Source organism: Canis lupus, chromosome 17 (assembly GCF_011100685.1).
Source record: "Canis lupus familiaris isolate Mischka breed German Shepherd chromosome 17, alternate assembly UU_Cfam_GSD_1.0, whole genome shotgun sequence".
Lineage (NCBI taxonomy): Eukaryota > Metazoa > Chordata > Mammalia > Carnivora > Canidae > Canis > Canis lupus.
The window spans coordinates 27,372,766-27,385,360 of NC_049238.1; the positions used below are offsets into that span (position 1 = coordinate 27,372,766).

The 12,595-nt window shown below is 36.1% G+C and overlaps 1 long non-coding RNA gene across 1 annotated transcript in view; it reads left to right on the forward strand.

Moving 5' to 3' along the window:
* Window positions 1-1,154: 1,154 nt before the first annotated feature.
* Window positions 1,155-12,595, forward strand: part of LOC102152201 — a 219,831-nt gene continuing 208,390 nt past the window's right edge. The window contains exons 1-3 of the long non-coding RNA XR_005372301.1: window positions 1,155-1,438; window positions 3,055-3,142; window positions 5,955-6,008. This is a non-coding gene — a long non-coding RNA (uncharacterized LOC102152201). The remainder of the gene's footprint in view (window positions 1,439-3,054; window positions 3,143-5,954; window positions 6,009-12,595) is intronic.

Here is a 12,595-nt window from a genome sequence, read left to right on the forward strand (position 1 = left end):
GCTGAAGAGCAGCAGAGTCATTTTGGGTGTTAATAGGGGAATGTAGTATTGAGATTAAAAAGATTTAACCATGTTGCATTTTATTTCAGTGATTACTTTCTTAACCATTTTTAGCTAAACCTGCCAGCTTAGTATCTGTAATTATGGCATGTATTAAAATCGCCAAGCTGTTAAGTACACACTCAGATGTGTAGCTGCTGCTCTAATATATCACTCAATCATTTCCCATTATACCATGCAACATTAGTCACCATTATTGCAGTGTGCAGCCTTGATAAACACTTCATGCTAAAGGAGAAAAAGTCGGGAATATTGCCTAATGTTTTTTATCTCTGAATCTACATTATGTTTCTCATGTGGTTTTCCTTGCTTCAATTCATCTGCTTCCCTTTGTTAAATTTGCACAAATTCTTAACATAAAAGTATCCCCAAATGTCTATGTTGTAATTAGGTTGTAATTCTGAGCCAAAGTTCTAGTGACAATTTAAGAGCAAACCGAGGAGCCGATGGGATACTACCAACTCTGGGGAGTTTAGAAAGGGAAGAGCAGAACTAATTTATATAAGTCTGGGAGCTGATTATTTTGTGCACAGCTACCGACAAAATAGAAGCTACCTCAGTTGTCCCCCTTTTGTCTCTCTGTACATCACAACTCTTCAATCGTTACTGCTTCTGTACACTGTGGTTAAAATACACTTCTTAATGACACTTCGCTGTGTTCAAAATATCTATGTGTCCACCTCTAGAAGAGCATTGGATTGGTGCTTCTAGATTTTAACCTCAGCATCTCTCTCTTTATAAAAGACCCCACAAGTTGTAACCATTGGCAAACAGGATTCTTTTCACATTAAATTCAGGTGATATTTGATTAATTGACATGAGTCAACTTATGCCCAAGGATTTAAAAAACATACAAAACCATTTATTTGTTATACAAAAAGAATGTGGAAAAGTAACTGAACGACGTGAAAAGGCAGTCAGTGTTTTGGGTGTGTGGAGAGAAGTTCCAGCTGCAGGTCCTCCTGAAGAGGGCACTGAAGCGAGCCCACACTACCTGTGCTTGAGCCCTACCTGCCGCTCTGCACCCTTCGGGATTCCACTGCAGAGAGGAAGCTACTGTCCCTCCTAGTGTAGAGCCTAGATGTGTCCCACCCCTCACCCCCACCTGTGGGCATCCTGTTTGGATGGGGGGCTCCTTGTGAACCTATTGAACTTTCAGAGGGTAGCCTTTTGTTTGCACCTCTGCCCTCTGGCCTTAGGATCATTACTCCAAGTCCGCTACCCCTTTCCTGGGGGTGGCACCTGGACTTCATTGTGTGCAGGTGCTCCTGCTCTTTACCAAGATGCTGGCTTGTTGCCGTCTGTGCTTCCACCCACCAGGAGAGTGTTTCAGCTGATTCCTGTCTTAGCTTTACTGCATCCAGGCCAAGGAACAGAGGTTAGTGCCTTCTCATATGGCGTGTTCTGTTGCCCTCCTGCCCCTATCAGTTGAGCTGACACCAGCCATCATTTCGTAGCCAGTCAGCAATGTTGGCAGAGGCTCTTTCTGTGCCAAAATTAGAAGGGAAATTAGGTTTTCATTTAGTGTTGCTGAAACCATCTCTGCTATTCCACAGCATATCAGACTGCTTGGGCATGGCAAGGAAGTGGTCTCTAAAGAACCACTTTCCCTTGAAAATGGGTCACCAATGGGAGACTCCAACCATGCCTGCAGTGTTGGAAGCAGAATCAGGAATTTCATTTTATATTCTTATTCCACAGATAAGGATCTGAAGAACAGGAGACTTGCCAAAGGCATTTAGGCTGGATTCTGCAGGAGAGGTTGAATATAAAAATTTCCTTTCAAATTTATCTACCCGCCTGTGAATCTCTGAGTTTAGGTCCATTCTGTGTTTTTAGTGTTACTATTCTCCTAAATTCCACATGCTTTTCCCCTTCCCATCTGCTAATCCAAATCCTATCTAACGTTAGTACTGCTTTCTCCATTAGTTTTTTATCAATTAGGAGGTTTTTGTTCACTTTTAACTTTTTTTTTCTTTTGAGGATCTCTATAGGTTTTAGAGTGAGGACTATACAACTTAACTGTAAAAGAATCATCATTAAAATAGGTAGTCTGCCTTAGTACATCTGCATTTCTGCATTCCCGATCAACTTCCAAGTGAAGGTGATGCTTCTGGTCCCTGGACAGTTTTGTAGGATGCTTGTGGTACTTTTTCACTGATTCCTAAGTATTTATTGTTTAGACTAGTTGTGTGGGCATCATCTGGAGCCACTTGTAAAATGCCAGTTCTGGGGAATTTTACTAATTTACATCTGATGAAATAGAATCTCCAGGGTAGGGTCCCAGCATCTGTTTCTTCATAAAAACTTCAGGTAATTCTAAATCTCAGCCACTGAGTCTAGTTCAGCGTCTGTATTCTGATGACAAGAAATTGAGTTCCATAGATGTCTAGAGAGAAGCAAAAGATAGCAGACAGCTTGTGTAATATTAAGAGTTAACAGATCTGGAATTACTCCCCCCTTTTATAAACTTACTGGTATGAACTAAAACGCAAGTCCTAATCTCTCTACACATTTTTCTCATCTGTAAAATGGAACTAGTACTATCTACTTCACATGATTTGTATTAGGGTTGTAGGGGATAACAAATATAAGATGTCCAGGCCATGGTAGATACTGAATATATTGTGATTGGGACTTCATTTTCTTTTTATGTATATTCTCTTCTGGATTACAAATCATTTGAGGGTAGGAATTGAGGGGCTGCTCTCCTTTTTGATCTAACCTATTGCTAGCACAGGGCTGAAAAAAGAACATGCTCAGTAGATGTTTATTGATGTGGCTCAAAACATCCTCTTAGCCTTTCAATATTTGGTCTCCCAATTCAAATTAGCTGGTGTCAGGTAATTCTGTTCCTTAGACCTGACCCAGAGTCCACTGAACTTAACATTCATGTCCTGAGCAGATGCTCCACATCTGTAGTAAAATGACCTAACCCTGGGGTCAACATGAAGGATAATCTGAGATTCATATCTATCTCATTCTGGGTTTCAGACTCAGAAGTTAATCCTGCTTCAAAATGAATTTCTACATCAACCTACTGATAACTAACCTGACCAGTCTGAATGACTCTGCAGCAGAGGTGAGCTGATAGTAATCAAATAACTGCCTCATCACATTACCACAGTCCTTATTTATGTTCTCTGTACCACTAGACTATAAATACCTTGAAGGCAGAGTGTATCTTTTACCTGTAGATCCTCAGTAACATCACAGTATAACATAATTGATTGTTTCATGGGCTAACTCTAGATTTTGGGTTGGAATGAGAGAAAATGTAAACTAACCTGGTATTTATTGGGCATCTGTTCAGAAGTTAAATTAACTTGTTGTAAGTCATTTGCTTTTGATTTTCACTGTAATCCTGTGTATATGTCCTTGTAGAGATATTTCTGAGCCAAGTCATTATAAGTAATTTTAATAGTGGTAGGAGCTACTTGATTTATTATTTGCCATATACTGTGAAAAATTTTTGGCAAATATCCTGTGATTAAATACAGTACTCTTGTGAAATTACTCCAGATTACTACTTGGAGAGATTACTCTTCATTTTATAGATAAGGATACTAAGGCCCAATAAGCTTTCTAAAGGCGAGGATTTAAGCCTGGGTCTGCCTGAGGCTAAAGCTGTGTTCTTAATCATTTTGATCTATACCCACCATATGCTCAGACTTTAAAATTTGACTTGAGAATGGACTAAATCTTTTAGTATTATATTTAATAGTGACATGAATAATTTTCATCATAAATTGTTGACATCTACATTTAAGACAATATATAATGATTCCTAATCACTGGACACCAGAGTGAATTTGGCAGAGTGGAGTTTGTACAGACCTTGACATCAAGGGGAATACGATCTGGATCTGAATATCCTCTCTGCAACTTACTAGTAAAATAGTTTTGGGCAAGTTTTGTAACTGTATTTCAGTATTTACATCTGTAGAATGAGAATGATATTGATTGCAGGATTGTGCTAAGATTGAAGATAAGTAAATACATGGGGTAGGTCTTCCACATAGGGTACACTCCAATTTTCCTACCCTCTACCTGGATATCCTACAAGTTCTTTCAGCTCAGAATTTCCCAACCAATGCCACAGTTTGACTCCAAATTTGTGCTTTAATTTTTTCCTGCTAATTAGATGACCAGCATGTGCCAAATTTTATTTCAAGCTTCCTCTATGGAAGGAAGCCTAAGAAGATTAGTTCAGAATCCCCGTAGTTTGGACATCTTAACTAAAGGAGAAAAAGAATGACCAGATATTGGTAGTTAGACTAGATACAAGAAAAAAAGAGTACTTGGTTCAATGTCATCATTCTTGAATGACCATTAGCTAGATGAGTAGTTTTCCAGAAGGGATCCCAAACTATTAGCATTTAACAGAAAATTACTTATGCATTTTATAGGGTATGCTAATTTATCTCCAGGAGGAGATTGAACATTTCATTACAAGAAAGGCTCAGTCTCCAAAGAGTTGAGGGCCATGTTTAGCTCCTCCTCCTCCATTAAAGAAGTCTTGTTTTTCTGGCACAGGAGGTCCATCCCCTCCCAGACTGTGGTCTCTTAATTAACGATCATACTTTTAGTCTCTTGTTTCAATTCAATTTCTGTAATCAAAATTACTTTTCTAAAATGCCATTCTCATCATATGACTCATAAGTTTAGAAACTCTCCATTGCCTAGGCATAACTTGCTCCTTCATAACTTGTTTTCATGCCTCCTGTCCAGATTCCTCCTAGTCACTTTTTTTTTCTGTTTTTAGATTTTATTTACTTATTAGAGAGAGTGCAAGTGAGTGCAGGCAGGGTGAGTTTGCTTTTCCCACCACTATTAAGGAGAAGCAAACTCCTTGCTGAGCAGGGAGCTGGATGTGGGGCTGGATCCCAGTACCCTGGGATCATGACCTGAGCTAAAGGCAGACACTTAACCAAATGAGCCACCCTGGCACCCCATAGTCACTCTTTTTAATGGAAGAAAAACCTTCCATTTGTAGGATCATACTAGCCCTTTACTAAATCTAAGGACTTGACGTACCCATGTGTTATTATTTATGCTTTCTCCTTATTTTCCTTCTGGAAAACTGGATTCATCCTTAAAGACCTCTATTTTTTTTTTTAAGATTTTATTTATTTATTCATAGAGATGCAGAGAGAGGGAGAGAGAGAGAGAGAGAGAGAGGCAGAGGGAGAAGCAGGCTCCATGCAGAGAGCCTGACATGGGACTCGATCCAGGGTCTCCAGATCACGCCCTGGGCTGCAGGCGGTGCTAAACCGCTGCGCCACCGGGGCTGCCCTTAAAGACCTCTATTAAATAATACCAGGTCTCTCACGTATTCTTCCTGAACTCCTACTAGGATCAGCTTTTCTCTCAGCCCCTCAACCATCAGTTAACTCTCCATTATTTTGTTCAGCAAGCATTTAGATAGCTTCCAGTATGTGCAAAACACTATAATAAGCACCTTGTAAATATTAACCAATTTATATTTAGTATAATTATTAACTTATAATGACACCATGATAGACACCAGTGTTATCCTTATTTTACAGGTTAAAAATATGAGGCACAAAGAGTTTAAGTTACTTGCTCAAAGGCATACAGGTCAAAAGAACTAGAGCTGGGATTCAAACCCAGACAATAGAGTTCTGAGTGAGTCCTTTCAGAACCCATGTTTTTCATACTAAAATGATTCTTACGATTATATTTCAGTACTTATTATGTTACAGGGTTTTCATTTTTACATGCTAGTCTCACCTGCTAAATGTCCTAAGGAAAGGAACAAATTCTTTCCTTGATTCCTGGCTCAGCACATGGCATGAAATGGGTGCCTAATAAATACATATTGAATTGAATTAAGATTAAAAATATTTTTTCTTTCCTTTCCTGATAAACAGACTTGCCTGCCAGTAACTGTCCTTGAGGTTTGTTTATATTCAGTGGGAAGAAAGGTAAGCAGATAAAAGCAAGTTAGTTTAGCAAAAAATCACTACTAGCAAATGCTCAGAAAATACCATTAATTGCTATCAGAGAAGTTCTTTTAAGAAATGGATAATTATTTTTGCCATGTAGTAAGGGAGATGAAAGATTATATGATCATAGGGCAACCAGCAAGTCTTGCTTCTGTAGTGCACGTTGTCTGACCAAATGTCAGTGAAGTCACATACATAGCTCATACATGTAATTGAAACAAATGTGTACACTCTGAATAATGCTAAAAGAGGCTGACCTGTATCTTTTGGAGGAAATACTATTACCAGTAGAAATTCTGATAGCTCAAATAGGAAAAGCTGGACTAATTAAATCTTGAGAAGAAAAGCTCCACAAATCCCTTTAGAGGGGAAAAAATACAATAAAAGGAGATCAAAGACAAAATCATCACTTAGGCTTTGTCATTATAGATAGTGAATATTCTCATGAAAGCATTTGGTAAGTATGTGAAAGAGATCTAATGTTGACTATAGGATTACAAAGCTGTTGTCAGAACAATTGATAATATATATGATACCACTGAAATCATGATACCACTGAAATCAATCTCTCGTAAAATGGATATTGGACTGGAATGAATGCCAGTGGGAATAATGGTGGGAGGCATTAGTTAAGGAAGGATAATACTGTCTTTTTTCTTACGTAATATAGTATTCAGGTAAATATATATCCCATTATAAACCATTTTGTTTTAGGTTTTCTATTCATCAGTATAGATTTAATTATATAAAACTACTAGAGCTTGATATCTAGTAAAGCTACAGACTCAAAATTAGAATTGAGAGGACAGGACCTTCAGAGTATACCTTTTGAACACAACTTTAGTTGTTAGAATGGCCATTGAATAAAACAATATTAATTGAGGTCTCATCTGAAGTTCAGTGGAAAAAAATAAAGTAAGTTTGCTACTCTAAGGAGATTTACTGCAAGCATCTGTCATTTAAAAAGAAAATGATAGGTATATATCATTATCAACAATTTTATATAAATCAGACAATTTCATATGATGATACCTTTGGTTAGTCTTGATGAAAATGCTCACCTACAACACTTTGTTGGCAATAGAGTTAATGTATTTCAGAATAGGATGTCTTCACGTGCATTCTTTAATTCAGCTGTGCTGTCTTAACCTTTGAACTGACAAAGTATACATAGGCTTTGTCATATTTTGTTTGAAAATACCTAGGTTTTGTAGTCCTGAAATTACTGGAATGAAGACTTTCTAAGCACTATCTCACAAAATGCTGAGAACCATGAATTTTCTATTTAGTTGTCACTTTCTGAGGGAAGTGTTCCTTTTGCTATCTGGCAGATACTTTCTATTGCGTGCATTACTATTAAGTATAGAAGTCTTTTTAAACCATTGACATCATAAAGCCTTTACATTTGAACAGCTGAAATAAAATGTCCTTTCACTTCTTTTACATCATTAACTTAAAAACTTATTTGGTGTCTACTGTATGTCAGATCTTCAATACCTCTGAAGTTAAGAGTCTATTAGTGTTGGGAGCAAAGTAAAGAAAAACAAAACTACATGATATTCCCTATATTAAACACTTAAGATGAATAAAACCAGTTGCTAAGTATTTTAAATGCATTTCTTGTTAAATATGTTGCTGGAATTTATTAAATGCTTGCTAAATGGCAGCCATTCTGTCTTTTGAGAAATGGACAAAACGTTAGTAATAATAGTATCTAATAATCCTATAAAATAGATACTATTATTATTAACATTTTGTCCATTTCTCAAAAGACAGAAATGGGGCATTGGGAGCCTCTTGATCTTTTTAAGGTTATACATCTAAGTGGCAGTGCTAGGACTCCATAGTTAGATACAAAGTGTCACAAAACAAACCCCCAAATTACTACTTGAATATTTATAAATATCTGCAGTAAGCTCTTTCATCCTTTTTCATTAAGGCACAGACAGTAACCATAGAGAGTAAGAAAACCATCTTCTAGGGAATTTGAGACCAGTAAAACCAGAGAATTTAGAACTGCCATCAGGTTTCCTGACTGGGAAAAAAGTCTTCTGAGATTTTAGTGAGAACTTAGATTATCTACAGAGGAAAATGATTCTGTAATATCTCTTTGAGAAACAAAATCACCTAAATTCCATAGTTCAAAGAAAAATGTGGTTTTCTGTGTGATAGAGTAGTTCATGTCTAGTCCCAGTGTTAGAAAAATAAACTACACAAAGCAAGGACCCTAAATGGCATTTCAGTCAGAACAGCTTCTTATAAGATGGTTTGTATAGTTCAGCTCACAAATGGCTGCTATCAGAAGCTGTATCAGTTATCCCCTGGGCTTCTCTCTCTGCAGAGAATAACACAGAAACATAAGGATTGAAGACATGTTGGGTCTAAGTTGAGGAAACTCCTCTCAGGTAAAGAGATCTAATTTTGCATTACTGTCAGTCTTTGTGCCACACAGTTGAATACATTTGCAGATGAGCAAACTGAAGCTATGGTTTTAAGGTGGTAAAATACATTTTGGAATCCATTTGAAACCCAGAAAGGTTTCTTGTAGATCTGTAGTGACTTCCATGTTCCTCCAAAAGCTTTCATTGCATTACTCAAGGCTTTCCTTATTTTACCTCCATTGGGAGCTAATCTCTCTTTTCTCAAATTAAAGGCACTCACAACTGGATTCAGCCTTCTAGGAAGGGTTTAATCCAGGACACTTTATGGGATATAAGGCTCCTATGAGACACCTCATTTTAAAACTGTCCTCGGAATGTGAAAGATGAATATGAATTTGCCAATACTAAAGGGCATTCTACCTATTTGTGAATTAAATCTGACAGATCATCATAGGAAAGAACTGCCCATGCCACCTAAAAATGTGCTGATGTTCTATAAATGTCATCTACTTTTGGCTGTCAAGTAGAATTAGGTGAGAAAAGGATACAGAACTGTCAAAAACTTGTAGGCTGACAGTGTTCTGCAATACAGTTGGTAAAATAAGACCATGAATTTTTTCCAAAGAGGCTCTCTCTCTCTCTCTCTCTCTCTCTGGACATGGATTGGTACCACACTGTCATCAAAGCACAAATACACTTGGGTCATAGTACAAATATAGTCAATAGCTATCTAAGAGACCTTGAATTGTCTTTCTATATGTGATTAAAAAAATCAAATTTGGAATTTTTATGAGTAGATTAAGAAATGTTCAAAGCAAGAGGTCATTAAGAAATGTTTGGAATAAGGGGGCATTAGATAAGTCAAAACTATCCCTAGCGTTATAAATTTAATAATAATTGGAAAGGAGATGACATATGACACTAAGGGAATAACGAAGAGTCCTGAGCATATTCAGCTGACTGACTTAGTATGAGGGTAACCTGGGAAGTGATAGCAGACCACTTAGGAGGTTGTGGAACTATGGACCAACTCTATAAACAGTATAGACACTGGCTCTTAGTAAGGCCTCAAGACATGTTCCCTATAGAACTGTGGACATTTTGTTTGATATGGATGGCCTCTGATTTTGGCAGAAGCACCAAAGTGAATCATGCAGGACAGAGCCATGATGATGAAAATCTCAGCTTTCTAGACCTTCTGGGCAGTTTAAGCAAATGTTTTATTATCCATGTACTGTGACAATGAAGTGTCTGTGGCAGAGGACATGGGATTTGCATACAGCATTTGAGTTCCTGATCTTCCACTTACTATTCAGGACAGATCTTTGAATCTCAGTTTCCTCATATGTAGACTGGGAATAAAGAACAATACTTCATAGAGTTGATGTTTTGGAAGATTGATTATTTTGCTAGGTATAGAATAGTAATTGACAGGGGGCATTGTTGTGATTATTAAGAACATGATTTGAACATCTAAGTGTGCCTGTCCAGCTTTGTGCTAGGCTCGCAGTTATAGCATGACATTTCAGTCATATGTCTTTAAAAGATGACTATCTGGGGAGGAATGGACACCACAAATAGACAATATGTAAGGACTAAAATATTGGTCATTGCTGATTGGCACAATAGGATTTAGATATTTTTTTTATATACATTTGATCACTCATTAGCTAATTTTCCTAGTTACCATTCCTTTTTACCACAGTCATATACATACATACACAAAGCTTTCGTATATATTTTTAACATATTCATATATTATTGCAAATAACACCCAGATCAATATATAGCATTTCTATCACTAGAAAAATACTTTATTCCCCTTCCCAGTCAACCTCTGTCCAAGAGTATTCTAAGGATATACTGTCTTGACTTCTGTTACCATAGATCACTTTGTCTGTTTTTGACTCCCATATAAATGGAATCATGTGGTATATACTTTTTAAGACTTGGCTTCTTTGACTGCATTGGTCTATTAGATATATCCATATCCATGCTACTTCCATCACTGGTTCTTTTTCATTGCAGTGTAATATGCTATTCTATGAAAAAAATACACATTATTTGTCCATCTGACTTTTAATGAACATTTGAGCTGCTTTCAATTTTGTGCTCTTATAAATAAAGCTACTATAAATGTTCTTATACATGCTTTTGGTGGCTATAACTACTCATTTCTGTTGGGTATGTATATGCAGGATTAGAGTTGTTTTACATATACTATAAAGCATTTTTTCCACAATGGTTTTTATTAATTTGTGTTCCTACCAGCAATATAAGAGGTTTCCAGTTGTTCTATGTCTTAGAGAACACTTGGTATTTTCAGTCTTCCATTTAATCGTCATGATTGTTTCTATGTAAGTATGTGGACTATGCTATTTTACCAGGTGTTCAGGGAAGGAAATCACATATTCACAGAAATTTATAACACACTTCTTCTCACCTTGGATCTTCTTAGTTCTGTAGACTCTCCAAAGAGTTTTTTGTTTTGTGACCTCTACAAACATGATAATGTCTGCTTCTTATCTGCTGACCAAATGTTGATTAGCACTGGCCCCAAGGGCAGATAAGAAAGGGTCCCTCCTTGAAATATATAGCAGAACACTTTATGTACACTTCTAACTTCTAGCTGCCTTTTTGCCTAGTAAATATTTGTTGAAATTAGTTGACTTTCTTTTTATTTTTTTGCTCTACAAAATTACTTTAACTTGTGCTTACTCCTACTATGAACATTGCCTTTTCTTGAAAAATTGATTATAACTTGTACATTTACCTGAAAAATATTGTTTTCATCTTCAATGCTTTTAGTCTTAAATGATATGATTGGAGTGAGAAATATTGTGAGCTTCCCAAAACAAATTTGTACATAATAGTGCTCAAAACCAAGCTATTAACTATTTTTAAGGACCTAAAACAAATTTGTACATAATAGTGCTCAAAACCAAGCTATTAACTATTTTTAAGGACCTAAAACAAATTTGTACATAATAGTGCTCAAAACCAAACTATTAACTATTTTTAAGGACCTAGAATAGCAAGGTAGGTAACTTAGCATTTTGAAAACTATTTTTATTTTGCCTCAGACCTTTAAAAGAACCTGATGAATATTGAGGACAATATGTTTAGAACTCTCATAAAAAAATGTTCACACATGAGTAATATGTGGGAACTAACCATTATCAGACACGTATAACATGTCTGGCAGCATATATTATCTCTGACTCTTTCAACAGCTCTATAAAGGCCCTTGTTTTATAGAAATAAAATTTGATTCTGGACTTAAAATTTTACTTGGCTAAATTATGCATATTTCAAATGGGATTGTCATTAAAATACAAATATATTTGATATCAAATTCTTGAAAAAATGAGAAAGTGAAATTAAAGTTGATCAACTGATATAATTTTAAATAATTTAGCAAATGAAGAGATTAGGATGCTCCTTTTTTGTTTTTGTTTTTTATTGCAAGCACTCCTATTTAAACAGGGATAGATACTGTGATGGTCCATGATGCAAACTATATTGTCCAAATGGGAAAAAGGGACTGGGAGAAAATTGAGGCCTTTTACTTGTTTTCTTTCTATTCTTTTCTCAAATCACAGGGCTTTATTTGAATTGTTCCTAAAGACCATTGGAGCACATTATTTTCCCTTCATTCTAAAGAATATCTTTGCTTCGTATAGCTTAATTTCTATTATTATCTCTCAACACATTTTGTGTTGTCCTTTGTAAAATCTCAATGGTATGGCAGTTTTCTCTTGATGATTACTTAGTTGGAAACCTGAATTATTTCTTTTACTGTTCACTTCTTAAAGTAAACATCTGTATATATTTTTCCTTCTATTTTTGTCAGTGCTATTTAGTATCTTACATATTATTTTATGATTGTGTCTATCTGGCTGTGAGCAAGTGAAATTGAAAAATTCCACTATGCTTATTTAGATCTCTAAAAATCTTCCTAAGCCCCACCAACTAGGGAACTCATAGTGAGTGTCTTTTGGTGAGAGTGACCAGAAAGGATGAGCTGAATTTAACCCTAGGTTTAGCCTAGGTTTGTTATGTATTTGACTATATAATTTACATATTTGAGTATAAAAACCTATTCACACTAAAAATAGGCATTTAATAACATGACTAATTGATATCCCAAATAGGGAATTAGAAATGCTCATAGACCCATTATCA